The sequence below is a fragment of the Mustela putorius genome, unplaced genomic scaffold, assembly GCF_011764305.1.
Source record: "Mustela putorius furo isolate JIRA1106 unplaced genomic scaffold, ASM1176430v1.1 tig00003974_pilon_pilon_pilon, whole genome shotgun sequence".
NCBI lineage: Eukaryota > Metazoa > Chordata > Mammalia > Carnivora > Mustelidae > Mustela > Mustela putorius.
The window spans coordinates 9,500,577-9,521,783 of record NW_025422117.1 but is presented as its reverse complement, the minus strand read 5'-3'; the positions used below and the strand labels follow the sequence as shown (position 1 = coordinate 9,521,783).

At 35.4% G+C, this 21,207-nt stretch overlaps 1 non-coding gene across 1 annotated transcript; it reads left to right on the top strand.

The window, feature by feature from the left end:
* Positions 1-878: 878 nt before the first annotated feature.
* Positions 879-1,030, top strand: LOC123389484. Its single transcript, XR_006604075.1, has one exon. It is a non-coding gene; the product is annotated as a small nucleolar RNA SNORA62/SNORA6 family (small nucleolar RNA).
* The last annotated feature ends 20,177 nt before the right edge of the window (positions 1,031-21,207 follow it).

Genomic DNA, 21,207 nt, shown 5'->3' with positions numbered 1-21,207 from the left:
ATAGAGAATTTAGGCAGTGGATTGTGACACTTTCTCAATTTGCTAATAACATTAAAAAAAAAACCCTCCATAGCTAACATCATATTCGATTTGAGAAACTGGAAGCTTTTTTTTATATATATTTATTTATTATGTTCAGTTAGCCAACATATGGTACATCATTAGTTTTTGATGTAGTGTTCAGTGATTCATTAGTTACATATAACACCCCGTGTGCACCACAACATCCACCTTCCTTAATACCCAACAGCTGGTTACCCCATCTCCCCACCCCACTCCCTTCAATAACCTTCATTTTTGTTTCCTGGTGTCCAGAGAAACTGGAAGCTTTCTAATAAATAACAGGAATAACACAAAAATGTTTACTCATGGCTTAAAAATCTTACTGGATTTTTAAAAAATATTATTGGATTTTTATTGGCATGGTGGATTAGGTGTCTGGCTCTTGGTTTCAGCTCAGGTTATGATCTCAGTATCATGAGACTGAGCCCCTATATAAGCCTCTGCACTCAGTGCAGAATCTGCTTAAGACTCTCTCCCTCTCTTGCTACCCTTCCCCTCCTCTCTAAAAGAAATACATAAATCTTAAAAAAAAAAAAAATCCTACTGGATGTCCTAGGTAATGCTATTACACAAGAAAAGAAATAAACAAATTTGGAAGGAAGAAATGAAATCACCTTTGTTCAGAGATGACAAATTTCTGTGTAGAAAATCTCAAATAACAAAAATACTCTGGAACAAATAAGCAATGATAGCAATATTGCAGGATACAAAGTGTGTGTTTAAAAAATTAATTGCTTCCTTATATGTTATCACTAAATAAGTTGACATTGAAATTAAAAATACAACACCACTCATATTGCCACAAAAAATAAAATATAGCACATTATTAAAGCTTACAGTTCAGGCTGCTGGCTGGCTAATGAACTCACAAGCGTAGCTAGTGTGCTACATGAGGGGCAAGTCTTTCACCAACACCACGGGGGCCTCTGGTCCAATGAGTGGGGCTTGGTAATGTCTTGCTACAAGTAAAAGAAAAAAAAGGAAGGAGAAGGAGAAGGAGAAGGAGGAGAAGAAGAAGAAGAAGAAGAAGAAGAAGAAGAAGAAGAAGAAGAAGAAGAAGAAGAAGTTGTTGAAGTTTTATGAAATGAAATACTTAGCCATAAATCTAACAAAATACATGCAAAATATGTATGTGGAAATCTACAAAGTTCTAAAGAAAAAAGAAGCTCATAAAATTAAAAAAATTAAGCAAGCAACTAGTCTTTTCATGGAATAAATATTGTATGAGAAAATAAAATGAAAAAACCATAACTTCTCTTTAGATTTCTATTTTAGAAAGCAAGAAAGCCATTGTTCTAGGTGAGGCATGTGAAATGCAGCTTTTATTATCACTACAATTTTCAATTTAATGTGTTCATACATTTCCTTTTTATTACAGAAATTAGCATTAGGAAACCACTTTTCTTTAATTACCAAGTAATGCCTCAGGTAGAAAGAATTATATTTCCTGTGATAAGAGTTCAATGGGGAAAGAAAACATTTATGCTAATAACAGTTTAAGTCTTCAGTTCATAGAGCTCTCACAGTCAGGAAAAATAGTTTTAAACCTTAAGCAAAAAGATGAATCATCAACAAAACCAGCAACTAAATTTTAGAACTAGAGTTAGTTGTATTTATGGCATAATATGTGTTTGAATATTCAACCGGTTTCTCTTTTCTCACAAATGTTTATACTACCTTCTCTTCCATATTCTTTGTAAGCCTAAAAATCAAACCCATTGAACCAGCCAACCATTAAAACTATTGTTTCTGATACTACTTACAGAGGAATAATTCAAAACCCCATAGCTATAACTGATTTTTGTGAGACATTGAGTTGTTGCAATATAGGGCCATTGTATTGTTTCAGGCCAATCTTTAACAAGGTTTCCCAAATAACCTCCTATAGAATAAAAAAAGGAAATACTGAAAGGAACTTTATTTAGACCCCATAGCATGACATTCAGTACACAGAATTATTACATACTAATGCTTTTTAAATTGAAGTATACATTATCAAGTGTTCTGGCTGTGGTCCGTAGTAGACCAACAGGCTATTCAAACATTATTTCCTGTAAACTAAGATCTTTCCAACTATGATGGGAACTGCTAGAGAATGTTTAGGCCAGATGTGAGTGGGAAAGGGAGCAAACAGATACAAACAAAAATATCTTTATTTTTGGTAATGGTTTTCTTTTTTACTGAAGCGTTCTACTAGTAATCATTATTTTGTAATTTTTCACTTGCAAAGGAACAATAATTTTTCTTGATTATGTTTCCAAGCATGATGCTGATGGTAGAAATACACAGACCAATAAAGACCAATAAAAACAATACCCTGCACTATAAGAACCGAAGTGGGTTGTAGACACAAATACACAGTGAAATGTGAGCTAAGGGAAGCAATATGTCATATTATTCAAGACATTTGAATATTTCGCCAAACTGCCTGAATTGGAATCATTACTCTGCCACTTAACAGTCATATGTCTTTGAGCATGGGTATAGCGTCTCTCTGCCTTAGTTCCTCATTGCAGTAATGGAATAACATTTCCTCACTTCACAGAGATGTGAATTAATGAATTAAATTGTAATGTAGGTTTTAAGATTGTCCCTGGAATATTGTCAGTGTTTACCTTTTATGATGCTTTGGCCTGAATATAACTGAAAAGCACTAAGGCAAAAGAGAATATAAAGTAAAATGAGATTTAGGTTTGATTGAAATAATGATTCAATGATAAAGTAAAACATTTATTTTTTTTCACTCTTCTCTGTCCAAACTGTTACAGTTCAATTCACTGTGGAAGTGGCAAAGGCAAGAATGATAGGGAGCCAAAATTACCTGGAACTTAGAGTTGCATTGGTGATACACAATGGGAGTAGAAAGTATATGATAATATTACTACTAAAGTAAGCATTCAACCACAATATTCACTATAGGAGATAGGTATAGAACACACAAAAAATACATCAAGAAGGAGAAAGTATTGCACTGGTGGTTTGGGGAATAAATTGGAAAAGTTTTCTCAAAATATGAACTGAGCTTAGAAGAAAGGTTTGAGAACTTCAAAATAATGGAATAAGGGAAATATATGATAGTTGTAAATGTTATGATATGCAAAATCACGTGGACCTTTAAAGCAAGTATATCTTATCTTTAAGCCATAAATTGAATATTTAAAGAAATAAAAGCTTGGGCATAAAGGTAAAACTGATAATTTCCTTTGTCAACTCATCCTAAGTAACAATGAGAATCAGATTGTTTTAGGTGTCTGGGTGGTTCAGTTGGTTAAAATTCTCACTTTTGACTTTGGCTAAGGTTATGATCTCAGGGTGTTGAGATCAAGACCTGTACATTCAGTGGGGAGTCTGCTTGAGATTCTCTCTCTCCCTCTGTCCCATCACACCTCCATGTTCTCTATCTCTAAAAAAGAAAAAAGAAATCTTAAAGAGAAAATTAATACTCAAATTGCCTTCCCCTTACATATTCTTAAATCTCCAAGATTATACAATGCCAAATTATTTTTTTTAATTTTTTTAAAGATTTTATTTATTTATTTGACAGAGATCACAAGTAGGCAGAGAAGGAGGCAGAGAGAGGCGGAAGCAGGCTCCCCACTGAGCAGAAAGCCCGATGTGGGGCTCGATCCCAGGACCTTGGGACCATGACCTGAGCAGAAGGCAGAGGCTTTAACCCACTGAGCCACCCAGGTGCCCCCAAATTATTTCTTATTCTTATTTTTACTGTGTAGCTCAACTCTTCTGTTTAGTCAAATAGGTCATAATCACATTTTCAAGGTAATGTTAACTAGTTAATGGAAGTTTATATTATGGACAACATAAGATTATCTGTGATTTCTCCCTCTCTTTTATCTCTTTACTGCTTTATTTTTTTACACCTATTATAATATTCTATAATATAAAATTCTATAATTCTATAATATAAAAATTCTATAAATTTTATAAATTCTAAAAATTCTATAATATAAAAAAAGGAAAGAAAAATTATAAATCATCATGGTATAGATGAGGCCAAAATATTGGACCATTTTTTTCATTAAACCAAAATATTTCAGTTGATTTATTTTAGTCAATATGAAACTTAATTTAGTCATATTTCAGCACACGATATTCCACAAATAATGATATCTATATTAAAATATCATAATTTTATAATCAAATGATTAGGTTTTAATTCTTAGTTTGCATTTTGTAAGTTGAATAATGTTGGCTAAATGTTTTAATCTTCCTGAATCAGTTTCCTAAAATATCAATATTTACAATAAAACTTTTCCTAACTACCTTACAGGATTAATATGAGAATAAGGTGAATTAAATAATATTAGTGATTTTATTATTATATCAATAGAATAAGAATTATATTTCAAGGTGATCCTATTAATATAATGCCAATAGTTTAAGATAAATATGAATATATGTTTCTTTTGTAGATGGAAAATAAGAATCTCAGAAATTTTCAAGAAAGTAATTAGAAGAAATTGCTGATCTGCTGCCATGGATGGATACAGATGTCTGTTCCTACAAGAAGCAGGGCCATCTGTGTATACTACAGCTTCACTGCTCTGTGACAACTTCCTGCTGAATGCAACATAGCTAAATCTAGAGCAAATTGAATAAGTATGTATTCATTTTCAAGTATGTTAGTCATTTATTTTGCTGTCAGGAAATATTTTTATTTGTTGTTGTTGAGTTCCACATCCCTAGTAATTTTATTGCACATTTAAGCAAGAAATCATTAGCCACTCTTCTATATGGATGAATGCTCTGACAAACAAATTAAAACTTGGAAATCATGTCATATTCTCTGAGTTATGTATTCAAAACAACCCCCAATGAAAGATATTCAAATAGTATTTATTCATGAACAAAATTTGTTAAGTATAATGGTTTATATTTCAACTTATATATTTGAAAGTTTTAGTCCTTTGAGTTCTTATTTTATAAATAACCAATATAGTAAAAGAATATCAAAATACTTAAGGAAGATTTGTGTGGAATTCATTTTACATTGTGCAGGTAAAAACTAGTAACATTTATAAAAGGTTAAATCTGTATTAAGAGTGCTGTAAATCAATCTTCCCTCTTTTTTCCATGAATGGCTCTGTCCTGGAATGCACCACACTTTTTCACCTTGTTGATATTGACTCTCACATCTGCCTCCTACAAGGCCTTTCTAAGTATATATTGGCAAAAAGTAAAAACATTTAAGGTTGAGAGGAATATAAAACAGCTTACTTATGTCCACTTAAAAAAAATCTCCCTGTTCTTAATGTGACACTGCTACTCACTGTTCTTCTGCATAACAACAGGGCCCTCCACATGCAGCATGATCATGGTTGATATCTTCAGTCTTCATCCAATTGGCCTTTTTTGAAATCCAAGGTATTATTTGCTTTCATGAGCTTTTATAACACTCTATTCTCCTCTGGTTTACAAAAATATACTCTTGTTATATTTCTTATATCTTTTTTTTTGTTTTATTTTTAATTTAATTTTATTTTTTCAGTGTTCCAAGATTCATTGTGTATGCACCACACCCAGTACTCCATGCAATACCTGCGCTCCTTAATACCCATCAGCAGGCTCACCCATCCTCCCACAGGAGGTGAGAGTTCACAGTCTCTCATGCTTCATCTCCCACTCCTATTTCCCCCAATTCACTTTTCCTTTCCTCCTCCTAGGGTCCTCCATGTTATTCCTTAGGCTCCACAAGTAAATGAAACCACATGATAACTGACTCTCTCTGCTTGACTTATTTCACTCAGCATAATCTCCTCCAGTACCATCCATGCTGATACAAAAGTTGGGTATTCATCCTTTCTGATGGAGGCATAATACTCCATTGTATATACAGACCACATCATCTTTATCCATCCATCTGTTGAAGGGTATCTTGGCTCTTTCCACAGTTTGGCTATTATGGCCATTGCTGCTATGAACATTGGGGTACATATGGCCCTTCTTTTCACTACATCTGTATCTTTGGGGTAAATGCCCAGTAGTGTAATTGCAGGATCATAGGGTGGCTCTATTTTTAATTTCTTAAGGAATTCCCACACTGTTTTCCAAAGTTGTCGGGGACCGCCTCCAGCCTGAAAAGTCCCCACCATTACAAGATAGCGCTTGGCTCACTGCCAGCAAAATACGCTGTAAGTAAACAATGAACTTTCTGGTGAAGCCTGCCTAAAGGAGGACATAGTCATTGGCTGTTTCAAATTTAATCAGCATAGTAACAGGACTCTCATTGGCTCTCCCCATTGCTTGGCCCCTTCTTGGTCACCCTGCTGCATATAAGCGAAGGAAGTTGACGAAATAAATGGGAATGAAGCATTAACACCAAAAAAAGGGGGGAATGAAGCATTAACACTGAACCAGGCTTCTTGTCATCCTTGCGGGTCGAGGGTGATACAAAGTGGCTGCACCAACTTGTATTCTCACCAACAGTGTAAGGAGGGCTCCCCTTTCTCCACATTCTCTCCAACACTTGTTTACTGTCTTGATTTTGGCCATTCCAGCTGGTGTAAGGTGTTATCTCAATGTGATTTTGATTTGAATCTCCCTGATGTTTAATGATGATGAACATTTTTTCATGTGTCAGCCATTTGTATGTCTTCTTTGGAGAAGTGTCTGTTCATGTCTTTTGCCAATTTTTTGACATGATTATCTGTTTTGTGTGTGTTGGGTTTGAGGAGTTCTTTATAGATCTTGGATATCAGCCCTTTGTCTGTAGTGCCATTTGAGAATATCTTCTCCCATTCCGTGGGTTGCCTCTCTGTTTTGTTGGCTGTTTCCTTTGCTGTGAAGAAGCTTTTGTTCTTCATGATGTCCCAAAAGTTCATTTTAGCTTTTGTTTCCTTTGCCTTTGGAGACATGTCTTCAAAGAAGTTTCTGTGGCTGATGTCAAAGAGGTTACTGCCTATGTTCTCCTCTAGGATTTTGATAGATTCCTCCCTCACCTTGAGGTCTTTTATCCATTTTGAGTTTATCTTTGTGTATGGTGTAAGAGAATGGTCATGTTTCATTTTTCTATATATAGTTGTCCAATTTTCCCAGCACCATTTATTGAAGAGACTGTCTTTTTTTTTCCCCCCAGTGTATGTTTTTTCCTGCTTTGTTGAAGATAATTTGACCATCGAGTTACAGGTCCATATCTGGACTCTCTACTGTGTTCTACTGTGTCTGTTTTTGTGCCAGTACTATGCTGTCTTGATGATCACAGCTTTGTAGTAAAGCTTGAAATCAGGCAACATGAAGCCCCTAGCTTTGTTTTTCTTTTTTAACATATTCTTAGCAATTCGGGGTCTTTTCTGGTCCCATACAAATTTTAGGATTGTTTGTTCCAGCTCTTTGAAAAATGCCAGTGGAATGTTGATTGGGATGAAATTGAAAGTATAATTTCTCTAGGCAGTATAGACATTTATACAATGTTTATTCTTCCTATCCATGAACATGGAATAGTCTTCCATCTTTTTGTGTCTTCTTCAATTTCTTTCATGAGTATTCAGTGGTTCCTCCAGTACAGATCCTTTACCTCTTTGGTTAAGTTTATTCCCAGGTATCTTATGGTTTTTGGTGCTATAGTGAATGGGATTGATTCTCTAATTTCCTTTTCTATATTTTAAATTGTAACTGTATAAGAAAGCAACTGATTTCAGTGCATTGATTTTTGTAACCTGCCACATGGCTGAATTGCTGTATGAGTTCTGGTAGTTTGGGGGTGGAGTCTTTTGGGTTTTCTGTGTAAAGTATCATGTCATCTGCAAAGAGAGAGAGTTTGACTTCTTCTTTTCAATTTGAACACCTTTTAATTCTTTTTGTTTTCTGATTGCTTTTGCTAGGACTTTTAGTATTGTGTTGAACAACATTGGCAAGAGTGGGTATCCTCATCATGTTCCTGATCTCCAAGGAAGGCTATCAGCTTTTCCCCATTGAGAATGATATCTGTGGTGAGTTTTCCATAGATAGATTTTATGAAGTTGAGGAGTGTTCCTTCTATCCCTATAATTTGGAGAATTTTAATCAGGAATGGATGCTGTATTTTGTCAGATGCTTTTTCTGCATCAATTGAGAGGACCGTGTTCTTCTTCTCTCTTCTCTTATTGATTTGTTCTATCACATTGATTTGTGAATGTTGAACCACCCTTGCCTGCCAGGGATAAATCCCACCTGGTCATGGTGGATAATCTTTTTAATTATTGTTGGATCCAATTAGCTAGGATCTTGTTGAGAATCTTAGCATCCATATACGTTAGGGATATTGGTCTGAAACTCTCCTTTTTGGTGGGGTCTTTGCCTGGTTTGGGGATCAGGTAATGCTGGATTCATAGGAAGAGTCTGGAAGTTTTCCCTCTGTTTCAATTTTTTGAAACAGCTTCAGGAGAATAGCTATTCTCTCTTCTTTGAATGTTTGGTAAAATTCTCCAGGGAATCCGACATGTCCTGTACTCTTGTCTTTTGGGAGGTTTTTGATCACTGCCTCAATCTTATTACTAGATATTGGTCTATCCAGGTTGTCAATTTCTTCCTGTTTCAGTCTTGGAAGTTTATAGATTTCTAGCAATGCATCTGTTTCTTCTAGGTTGTTTAACTTATAGGCATATAACTGTTGATAATAATTCCTTATGGTTGTTTCTATTTCCTTGGTGTTAGTCGCAATCTCTCCCTCTCATTCATAATTTTATTAATTTGGGTCCTCTGCCTTTTCTTTTGGATTAGTTTGGTTAGTGGTTTATTAATCTTACTGATTTTTTTCAAAGAACCAGCTTCTAGTTTTGTTAATGTGTTCTACTGTATCTCTAGTTTCTAACTCACTGATATCCGCTCTTGATTATTTCCCTTCTTGTATGTGGGGTTGTCTTAATTTGTTGTTGATTCTCCAGTTCTTTAAGATGTAAATAGAGTTGGTGCATTTGGGATTTTTCCAAATCCCAAATGAGTGAGGCTTGGATGTCTATGTATTCCCCCCTTAGGACTGCCTTTGCTGTATCCCATAGATTTTGGACTGATGTGTCTTCATTATCATTGGTTTTCATGAATTGTTTAAGTTCTTCTTTGATTTCTTGGTTGAGCCAAACATTCTTGAATAGGGCTGTCTTTAGCTTCCAAGTGTTTGAATTCCTTCCAAATTTTTTCTTGTGGTTGAGTTCCAGTTTCAAAGCATTGTGGTCTGAGAATACGCAGGGAATAATCTCAATCGTTTGGTATTGGTTGAGCCCTGATTTGTGACCCAGTATGTGGTCTATTCTGGAGAAAGTCCCATGTGAGCTGGAGAAGAATGAGTATTCTGTTGTTTTAGGGTGGAATGTTCTGTATATATCTATGAGGTCCATCTGCTCCAATATGTCATTCAGTATTCTTGTTTCTTTACTGATTTTCTGCTTGGATGATCTATTATGAGAGTAGCGTGTTATGATACAATTAATGTATTCATATCAATATGACTCTTTATCTTGATTAACAGCTGGCTTATGAGTTGGCTGCTCCTATAGGGGGGGATATATATTTACAATTGTTAGATTCTCTTGGTGGATAGACCTTTTAAGAATGATGCAGTGTTCTTCTGTATCTCTGACTACAGTCTTTAGCTTAAAATCTAATTTATCTGATATGAGAATCACTACCTCAGCTTTCTTTTGAGGCCCACTGGCATGAAAGATACTTCTCCATCCCTTCACTTTCAGTCTGGATGTATCTTTAGGTTCCAAATATGTCTTTTTTAGACAGCATATGGACAGGTCCTATCATTTTATCCATTTTATAGGAACATTTAGGCCGTTTGTATTGAGAGTGATTATTGAAAGGTAAGTTTTTATTGATATCATGTTGCCTGTGAAGTCCTTGTTTCTATAGATTGTCTCTGTAAATTTTTGATCTATGTCACTCTTGGGTTCTTTCTTCTTTTACAGAACTCCCCTTAATATTTCTTTTAGTTCCGTCTTGGTAGTCACATACTCTTTTAAATCTTGTCAGTCTTGGAAGCTCTTTTATCTCTCAATCCATTTTGAATGTCAGGCTTGCTGGATAAAGTATTCTTGATTGAATATTCTTCTCATTTAGTACCCTGAATATGTCTTGCCAACCCTTTCTAGCTTGCCAGTTTTCTGTGGACAGGTCTGACGTTATTCTGATGGTCCTTCCTCTGTATGTAAGGAATATCTTCCCCCTAGCTGTCCTTAAGAACTTTTGTCTGAAATTATGATTATTGAATTTCACAATTAAGTATATGGATGTCTTTCTAGACTCATTGATCTTGAGGGTGCCCTTTCTGACTCTAGGACATGAACACTTGTTCCATTCCCCAGATTAGGGAAATTTTCATCCAGAATTTGTTCAACTATACCTTCTAGTCTTCTCTCTTTCTCCACCCCCCTCAGGGATCCCAATAATTCTGGTGTTGGTATGTTTCATGGCATCATTTATTTCCCTAATTCTGTTTCCATGGATTCTAAGCTGCTTGTTCCAGGCCCCCTCCTATTCCTTCTTTTCTATCAGTTTGTCTTCTAGATCTCTGATTCTATCTTCTGCCTTGGTTACCTAAGCTGTTAGAGTATTTAGATTAGATTAGATCTCATTGACAGCATTTTTAACTTCTGCCAGTTTAGCTCTCACTTCCACCCTTAGAGATTCTATATTGTCACTGATGGTCTTCTCCAACCTAGCCAATGCCTGGATAATTGTTACCCTGAATTCCCTTTCTGACATACTGTTTATGTCCATATCCAATAGTTCTGATGGGGAGAGCACAGTCTCTGAATATTTCCTCTGTTGGGTTCTCCTCCTCCTAGTCATTTTGGTGAGAGGTGGTTGAGGGGATATATAGCTGAATATATCAACCACAATCCAGGCAAGGTGCACCCTGTAACATCCTTAGGGATGGTCTTTCAACCTGACTGGTAGGGCCCAGAGAAGCTACTCTGGTTGAAAGAATCCTGGGAGACTGACAGGGGGCACCATGTGGAGAGAGGTGCAAGGCACTACTTTTTTTTTTTTTTAAGATTTTTTATTTTTTGTTTGTTTGTTTTTGTTTTAAGAGAGAGTGAAAGCAAGAGAGAACACAGAGAGGGAGAAGTATAATTGCCACTGAGTGGAGAGCCCAATGTGGGGCTTGATCCCAGAACCATGGGATCATGACTTGAACCGAAGGCAGTCACTTAACTGATTGAGCCACCCAAGAATCCCTCTTTTACCTATTCTTATATACTTTTTGCATTTGGATGATTATGGCAGTTACTTTTCTGTGTCAATTGATTGGGCTAAGAGATGACCAAATAGATGGTAAAACATTATTTCTGTATATGTTTGTGTCAAAGATAAGCATTTAAATCAGTAGACTGAGTAAAGAGATCCATATTTACCAGAGTGGGGGTTGGGGACATCATCAAATTCACTGGAGACCAGAATAGAACAGAAAGGTGGAGGAAGGGCTAGTTTTCTTTTACTCTTGAGCTGGGATATCCATCTTTGCCTGCGCTCTGACATCAGAACTGCTCTCAGGCCTTTGGATTCCTTTGTACTTTGGATTTAGACTAGTTGTTCTCACCTTAAAATTCTCAGCTTTCTTTGTTCTCCAGTTTACAATGGCAGATAGTGGAACATTGAAGCCTCCATAATCACAACAGTCAATGGCATAAAAATATCACTTTTTATATATCTATATCTATGCTATTAGTTCTGTTTCTCTGGAGGACCCTGACTACTAGAGTTGATATTGTTCTCAGGTACCATGTCCTTTGCATACTTCCTCTGGTTTCACATATTTCATGTATATAATTTCATGACACAACAGATTCCATTTTATAACCACTTTTCTGAACTTCAGCATTTTATTTCACATGGACCCCCTTTGAATGGAGTACCCTTTAGAGTTCTGTTGCCAAGAACATAATATACTCCAGCTAGTTTGAATAGAGTGAGATTTCCTAGTTATTAGGAAGATAAAAGATTCCTTCATCACTCAATATCCATCAGTTGATAAACCTTTTTTGGATTTTACTTTTAAATGTTTTTTATATAGTTTTGCTCATATAAGTCATCTTAGTTCTAATCTGTAAAACATATTCTCGGCCTTTTAAAATACTTGCCAGATTGAGCACAAGTTTTAACTATCTGTGAAACTTCATAAATCAAAATTTATGTATGACCATCACATTTCTGTGGAAAACACACAACACACCCCATTATGGGGAAACAGGACTGTCTTTTATACTCCATTTCCTAACTTGGCTTATTTATCAGTTTCTTTTAATTTGCAAGGAACACAACATATGTGAATTACTCCATTTGTAAGAATTAGAAGGTAATATATTCAGTAGCCAAACAACTATGTTCAAGGCAAAAATTATCATGAGTTCAGACTTGTATACAAAGTTACTTGAATATTAAAATTCTCCCTCTCCTTACTCTTCTGCCCCAGCTTCCCACTCAGGCTCTCGATCAAAAAAAAAAAAAAAAATAGAGAGAGAGAGAGAGAGAATTAAGCTAATTATATATATACCTTTTTCTTTATCAGATCCCCAAAGTGGTAGAGCTTGACTTTATTTAAAAGTATTTTTTCTTTCTAAATGTTAGCATGTCTTGTATCCTCTATCAACTAAATATTAAAGGATTTATTAAAAAATTGTGCTTCTTAAATTTTGGCAAGAAATGATTTTCCATTTTTGTATAATTTTCTTTCAGAGAAACACGTGTAGAAGCAGGATTAAGGAACAGGAAAGATTTTGTTAGTTTCTGACTTTCTTAGACCTGCCAAAATATGTGTTAGCCTTACCCTATAATTGCTAACTCAGTTCCTAAAATAAGTGGGTTTTAGATTTTTCATTAACAGCAATATGTAATGTTCAAAGATATTGTTATTTTTGTTCTAGAGAAAACTTACAAGTTATTGTCAGTAGGATGGCCTTGGGAAAAAACAAAAAAACAAAACTTATGCTTCTTTGCTATTTTGTATCACTGTTACAATTTCTGCTTTGCTTTCCCGATTAGCATTCTGTGTGTTTGTATAGCTTGGAAATTGCCTTAAACCTATGTCCACTTGGTTAAGTCTTTGACAAGAGAATTCAGTCAGTTCCTTCTTTGAAAACTTAGTTTGCCAATTTTTTCCTTTCTTCTACTCATGCAGACAGCTGACTGTGCCTTAGCTGGAATTGTTTCCTGGAACCACATCAACACAACCCTACTTGCTATGTATTCTCCAAACTTAAACACATTTCCATGTCCAAAATCTATCTACTAGATCTCTTTGAATAGTTTTCTAACTGGAAAGTGAAAGGTTTAGTTTGCCACAGAATCTTTGGACATAATATGCAGTTCTAGGCTACTGATAGTCCCTTGGAGCCAACTCTATAACAAAATTCTGTATTTTAGTCTTGGACCTTTCCAGTAGTTATATTGTGGTGTCTGCACTGGATGCTATGAACGCTTTTAAGAAGTGAAGAAGAGGCCACAATATTGACAAAAATGTCTAAAGAGGAAATGGGAATGCTACAATGGATTTATTATATAAGACCAGATAACCTCCCACCTGATTATGCTGTCTTAGAGTTTCCAAAGAACATTCTTTTCATTTAAGATAATACAGGGTCTGCTGACAAGGGAGATAGCAACATCTCTGAGAATCTTGATGTTAGCTGTTCTCTGCATTGTGTGATTTTCAGTAGGAGCATAACGTAATGTACTACCTAATAATTAGTGGATATTATGGGATTTTGAAAAGGCAGAGCAAGTAACAACACTTTACCTTCAGAGGCAATGGGGAGCAAAATTAATACATAGTGAGTAGGATGACCTGAATCTCTATCAGGATAACTTGATTGTTAGGACTCTGTGATGATGACTTAAAAGATCATAGGTTTTCTAGGAGAGAGATAGACAGTCAACTATTATATATTTTGACATTTATAATAAAATTTGATTTGTATAATCTCAAGAGCTAGTGAGCAACTGTGGTCCTTCTTCCAGTTTTCAGATCTAATGTAGTTAAAAAATCTAAATATATTCACAAATTCATAGCCTGTTGTTTGCAATTGTGGTCTGGTCCCCTTGAGGAAGAATCCTGAAATAGTAAAGGACATGGAGGTGCTTTCAGTAGAATTAATATAGACAAACAAAAATGACAAGGCTTTCAAAGAAATGTTTGATTCTTTTTGTTGATACTGTCATTAAAGAACAAGAAATACCACGATAGTTCTCAATTAGAATTAAAGCTTTGGAGGCTACCTGATAAATATTGTACCATATCTCCCATTCTGTTGCCTGTCTGTTGTGTGCGTTAGCCAGATGGATGAAGGCGTATATCTCTAAACCTAACCAAGTATTGGTTCCAATTGCTGCTGCTTACCTGGTGTTGTTTCAGGCATGGTTATTTTTTACTGGAAGAGAACAACAAGACTTTTGGCATTTGGTATGTAAGCAATGAATTAGTGAATAATTACTTGTTGGTATTCCTCAGTAGGGACAATCAAAAGCAAAGGCAATTAATGGTTCCCTAGAATGGGAAACAATACATATTCATTGTCTCACATCAAAGCTGTTAATTCCTTTATTTTCTATTACAGCTTAGTCTCCAGGGACTTTGTTCAATCTAACCTTCCACAAGATTTTCCATTAGTCCAATATATTGATCATGTCATGTTAATTAGATCCAGTGAATGGGGAGTATCAAATATCCTAAATTATCTAGACAAATGTGTGTCAAATGTTGGCAGGTAACTCAGCAGAACTTAATTGCCCTTCACAATAATGAAATCTTTAGGAGTCCAGTGGTCTGTCTGTGAGGTCCTAGGATATACTTTTTATGATAAAGGACAAGTTTTTGCACATCTCACCTCCAATGTCCAAGAAAGAGGCACAATGTTTCATGAAGCATTTTGGATTTTAGAGACAGCACCTACTGCATTTGGGACTATAACTAAGACTAACTTATTGGGTAACTCTGAAGGTCGTTGTTTTTAGTGGAACTCAAATGCTCTGGAGCAAATCAAGGCTATAAGGAAAACAAACTTGTCATTTGATCCATATGACCTAGCATACTTAATGGTACTTGAGGTATGCAGGTGGATAAGGATGCTGTGCAGAGTCCTCAAAAAAAAAAAAAACAAAAAACAAAAAACAAAAAACAAAACCTAATAGGAGAGTCACAGCATGAAATCCTAGGGTTCTAGAGAAAAGTGACAACTTTTGTAGCCGAGAACTTTTTTTCTCTTTCATAAAGTTCCTGATATGCTACTAGGTTATATTAATGGCAAAAGAGACTGAAACCCAAGCTGTATATTCATCATTTCATAAGGTTATGCAGGGATACTTGCAATTCATTATATGATGGAAGTGTGCTTTAGAGCTCAGGCTTGACAGATTCTGAAGTCGTTGTAAATTATATAAATAGGTGTCTTGGACTCTCATGTGACTTTCTTTTCTTCTTCCTCAATTCATATCCCTGGCCTTATTGAGAGTTTCCTATAAACAACTGACAGAGTTAAAAAGACGTTGGCCTTAGTTAAGAGATGGGTTAAGACTATATGTTGGCACTAGACAGAAAGAATTATCATTTTACATCCTCTTTCATGAGTGTCCCTAAAGGACAGTGGTAAAGAGAAATCCTTCCACTGGAAAAATCTAGGATGAACATAGCCATCAAATTAATACGAGAGGAGAGACAACTTGAAGGACTGATGCACACTACTATCAGGCACTGATAGGTAACTTGGTCAGTTAGACTACGAGTTGCTAGAGAAAAATACTGGGAAATCTGACCAGAGAAGTCCAGGGAAAGAATTAGGTGGATGTATCTATGGGAATGGATATAAAGTGTACATAAATACCATTTTTATCTCACATTAATTCCCAACAGAGAATATTTACTCCCAGGACAAAGAATAGCCATAACTTCCAGAGAATTTCTCAAAACCCACATAGACAGAACAGGGCTAACTCCATGGATGTGTAATTCATGTAGTCACATGTGGCTCCACACCCAGAAGGCTCCACGTTTGGTTTAATGTGCTTCTATCACCTTGAAATTCATAGGGACTTTTGAATGAGGGTCCTAAGTTTTCATTTTTCCCTGGAGCCCACAAATAATGTCATCTATCTCCAATAGGATGAGTAGCCCCATGCGTCACAACTGGCCTCTATCACATGCAACTCCAGTATTTATCCAGTGGGCCTCATTATTAAAGTTGTGAGTTTGACAGTGATAGAGGCTATTAATGGCATTCAAGTCCCAGTACCTTATCATCTTCAATTCTGATCTTGCTACTTGCATTTTGAATATCCAATTAAATAACAGCTAAAATTGCCAGATGATATATACGATGCCAACTCAAATGTGAACTATAAATAAACAATAGGTTCTTTGTTTTGGTCGAAGTATGTGGAACATGTTTATATTTAAAAAAATGTGCTTCAAGTGTGAAATTCAAATTTGACTGCGTAGTCTACATTTTTATGTGTTAAAACTGTCAACCTTATAACATTACAAACAAACACTAAGTACTCAACTGAGCATGATTCTTTGGTGCACCATCCATTCAGCTACCTGGTATTAGGTTGATTAAATTAACCAATTCCACCTTGGAAGTGAAAACACTATATTCTTATAATGATCAATATATATTCTAGATATAGAATTTTTCTTCCTTATCTGAAATATTTCCATAAGTGCCATTATCATTACAGACAGCTTGATGTATGAACATGTTATGTGTCAGATGCACTTGGGTTAATGCATTGATTATATTTCAAAGTCAGTGAGACAATAGGATCTTGACCACAGAAATCATTGATCTCATGTTGTTCCCCAGAACCATGAGACAACTGTCTGACAAAATGGTGTAATAGCTCAGTGCAGGCTCAACTAAGGTGCCAGCTACAGAGATCTATACTTGGGGATTTGATAGGATATGGCATATGAATCTATTGGTAATCAGGTTATACTATATCAGTAGCAAGAATATATTATCTAAAAGTAATGGAGGAACCTGGAAGTAACTCCTTGTACTATCACTTACATGAGGCACCTATATAATGTATGCTTTCTATCCCTAAAATTTAGTCTTTTCTGATTAAAAGATCTTAATCTCCAGATGGTCAGTGCTTCCGCCAAAGGACACAATAAGGGTTCTACTGAACTGGAGGCTTAAACTACTATTTGGTCACTTTGGGTTTATTCTGCTACCTGATATAATTAATTCTGATTATCAAAGAGATAAAGGTTGCTTTTTCTGCCTTGAGGTTCTGGGAGAATTATGTCTACAGTCAAGAGAATTCACTTGACACTTTCTTTTTATATGTTTACTCAAGCATTAAAAGAAACAAGCAAACAATAAAATATTATTTTAGCAACTAATTACAGTAGCCAATTCCTCTGACTTTATAATGACAAAGTCCTGGAAATATTTTCCCAGCATCCCTGAAAGTAAGAAGGGTGGATTTTAACAGTGAAATGAAATTGGAATTTCCAGTAGATTTACTGTTTACTTCTCTTCTTATTCCAAGTGCATTTGTTTTGAATGATCTTTTGGGAGATAATCCAGTCTGGCCAAGCAATCAGTCAGCTACATTTGTTCAAAAATCTGTGGACAAGTTTGCTGCAGGACTTCCCCATTTCCCCTTACTCTTATGTCCCTGGGACCATACCCCTCAATAAAATTTTATTAAACAAGGTTTGACCTAGATTCTATTATAAAGAAAACTATGTAAAGAGGCTGCTTTTACTTTTTTGCTGAATTACAACTTTTTAAAAAATTATTACATCTTCTTTTTTTTAATCCTTCCTTCATGGTAAGTGGCCCCTAAACAAAGATTCCAGTTTCTAATATGTAACAATTATATGTCAGTGGTAGAATTTTAACTTTGAATTAACTTAGAATTTAACTTTGAACTTAGAATTTTGCTTCAGTGGCCAAGTGCGCTATTTCTTCTACAATTCACTCACATAATCATTATTATGCTTTATTATTAGCAAAAGATAAAACTATTAGAGTTAACCATTAGAAAACACACTTTCCCTACTCATCACTATGTCCCGGCATTTTAACACAAGTTAAGCTCCAAGATGATCCAGAGGAACAATTTTACGTTTGGTTCCCAAAGGAGATATAGGAGTACTAAAGGATTTACTAGATCCTTCTAACTTGTATCAGCTGACATTGGAGAATTGCAGTGGAAAAGAATTCTAAAGGGATGATACAAAGTTGGACAATATAAACTTGGATAGGGTTGAATCTATTAAATTGGGCATTTATAATTTAATGTGTTAACATTAGTTATGGGATCAAATGATTGACTTCATTGATTAATTGAAGTCTAAATTAAATACTGGCCCATGGTGGGTTAATAAGTTAGAGGAGCTATAGCACTGCAAATGAGTTCCTATGCAATCTACTCAATCACTTCAGTCACCTCTGGATAGTGTAGATAAAATCCAATTTCAATAAAAGGAAAGAAGGAACAGTGTAAGTATAATTACATGAAATAAGAGTTTGCCAGTTTCTTTATACCTGTGTTGTTTTGTTCCATTTGTTGTGCATCCCCTTACATCTACTAGCGAGGAAGACATTCTATAGTATACCTTACACTGATTATTATTCCACAAATCCCTCCTCCTCTCCCGGCAGTTCTCTCTTGACTATCTGAAGAGCTCTGGAGCTAACAAATGTTACAATTTATGTTTTTGTAGTGGCTTCGTGATTTAATTGGCATCCTCCCATGGTGATTGAATAACTTATTAGAATTGTATCTACCCTTTATAGAATATGATTTTCTTAATTTGGAACCAAGGAAAAAAAATAAAAAGCTAAATGGCAAAGGCACACTGTACCTTTTCCTTTTGTACCTTTCCATATTCATTCTTTACCATGTGTTGTGCCCCAGGGGGCTAACCTCTACAGACTACATTACTGTTGCTCCCAAAGGGCTGGCTTCTAGTTATTTGGGCTGATGGCAGGCCACCTGAGGGATCAGAGGGAAGGAAGAGGGATAGCTCTTAGCTGTCCTCCTTGTTATGGGCAGCGCTCTGACTGTGGCTATATCCACTGACCGCTATAGCATCCCTTGCCTCTCTTTCTGATTCTCTCTCTCTCACTGAGCTTCAGTGGCATCTTTTTCTCCTCTGTTTTTTTTCTGATTCAAGGTCAGTAATGACATATTAGTATCTGAGTACCTCAGCACGCCTTGTTATTCCTATAACACTGTGCTTACTCCTGTAAACATGTCCTTTACTAAAGACTCTTGAAAAATCTGAGTGAAAAATCTTTCCTTTTGGGACCTTGACTGATAACGATATCTACCACTTTCAATAAGGTGTTTTGGGAATTGTATAGAAGCATGAGAGACTGAAAAGAATACAGAGATTACATGTTCTACACTTTGTAACCTTAACCCTGACCAAGGGAAAGGTTTCTCATGCTTTGAGCTCTTCAAAAGAATCTATATAAATCCAAGGCTTCTCCTTATAATTCTTGTTTTCTTTGAACTTGTTAAAGTTTAAATCCCTGCAGCAGTGCCAAGCAGGGGGCTCCAAATAGACCTCTGCTGCTTTAATAAAAGGAACAGAAAAAGGAGACAAAAATAATGAAGTAAAAGGCCCTGAAAAGTGACTCAGTTGTGAGATTCTGGGGTGTTGGCAGGGAAAGAAAATCAGTAATAGAAAAAAAAAAAAAAAGTAGCCACTAAAAAGCTTGGGTTTTATTTTAAAATACAGTCTTTTTAGATGTAATTTTATTTTAGCTATAATTTGTTTACAGAATTTATAAAAGTTAGATTTATAGAAACATTTTCATTTGTTTTTAGGAACTTACTTTTCAAATATCATAATGCAGATCACACTATGTTTTTCACTTGTACACTGGCAACTGTAAAATACGGTGTTCTAATCTCTGTAGGTACTGAAATCACAAGAGCTGTAGGAGAATCATGTTATTATATATAAAGTAATAGAAATCCTGGCCTTATTATTTTTAAAGCTTTGATCTATCTAGCCAAATAGGTTAATAAAATAAAAAACTCAGGGTGGATTTCTCTTCTAGTGAAAAGTCTAAAACAGAGTACAGTTGGACAATTCTGAATCATTATAAGATTAAAGGGACATCTGCAGCTTAAAAGCAAGTTTTATCCACATAAAGATCCAACAGAGTGGTGATGGATGCCTGCCTCGCCATGTTACTGACATTTCTTAAAAGAAAGGATAATGATTACAGTATCTTGGTTGGATACTATTGGGAAAGTGAATTTTCTGGTAATTATGTTCACAAGAGCAAAGCTAAAGATCTCTCATTGAAATTAAACAATGTACAGAGCCACCCATAGGACCGGTCTGCAGCTTCATTTTTGTGATGACGTATGCATTAAGATAATGTTAAAACATAATGGTATAAAAGGTCTATCTGAACTTTGAAGAATTAATCATGCAATATGGCATCCTATCATAAAACGTGAATTTCAATTTTTTTTATATTGTCCTCATAAGGAAAATTCTGACTTTGGGGAAAATGGTTTTCTATACAACCATAATTTCAAAAGCATCAGGAAGGAGTGCCATGTGAAATTACCTTAATGATAGAGCACTGTTCAACTCATACCATTGTGTTATAAGATAAAACACATTATCAGTAAGATACTGTGTTCTATGCCAGACTTACTTTGTGATTTCCTTATAAATCTTTATTTGATTTATGTTTTTTTTCTTCCCTCTAAGGTTTTATGTGTTTACTGAAAAGAGAGAGAGAGAGCAAGTGAGAGAAGGAGAATGCATGAGCCGTAGGGAGGGGCTTAGGAAGAGGGAGCAGCAGGCTCTCAGCTGAGCAAGATGCATGGCTGGATCTGGGTGTGTTGGGATCACAACCTGAGCCTAAGGCAAATGCTTAAGTGACTGAGCCAGCCAAATCCCTATAGGTATTTTTTATTACACCTTAAAAAAATTTTTTTATAAATTTATATGCAAAGACTTAGAATACAAAAGTGACTACCATTCTTAACTCCTTTTCATGTTTTAAATTGTAACATATATAGGGGCTTCTAAACTTCTAGTGCCTTCTTCAGTATATTTAGTTTATTGAAATATAGTTAATGAGAGACTCTCTTACCAAACCACAGTATTTATTCTTAGAAAGATTTTGAATCCATTTTCTTTATAATAATGAAAAGAACATC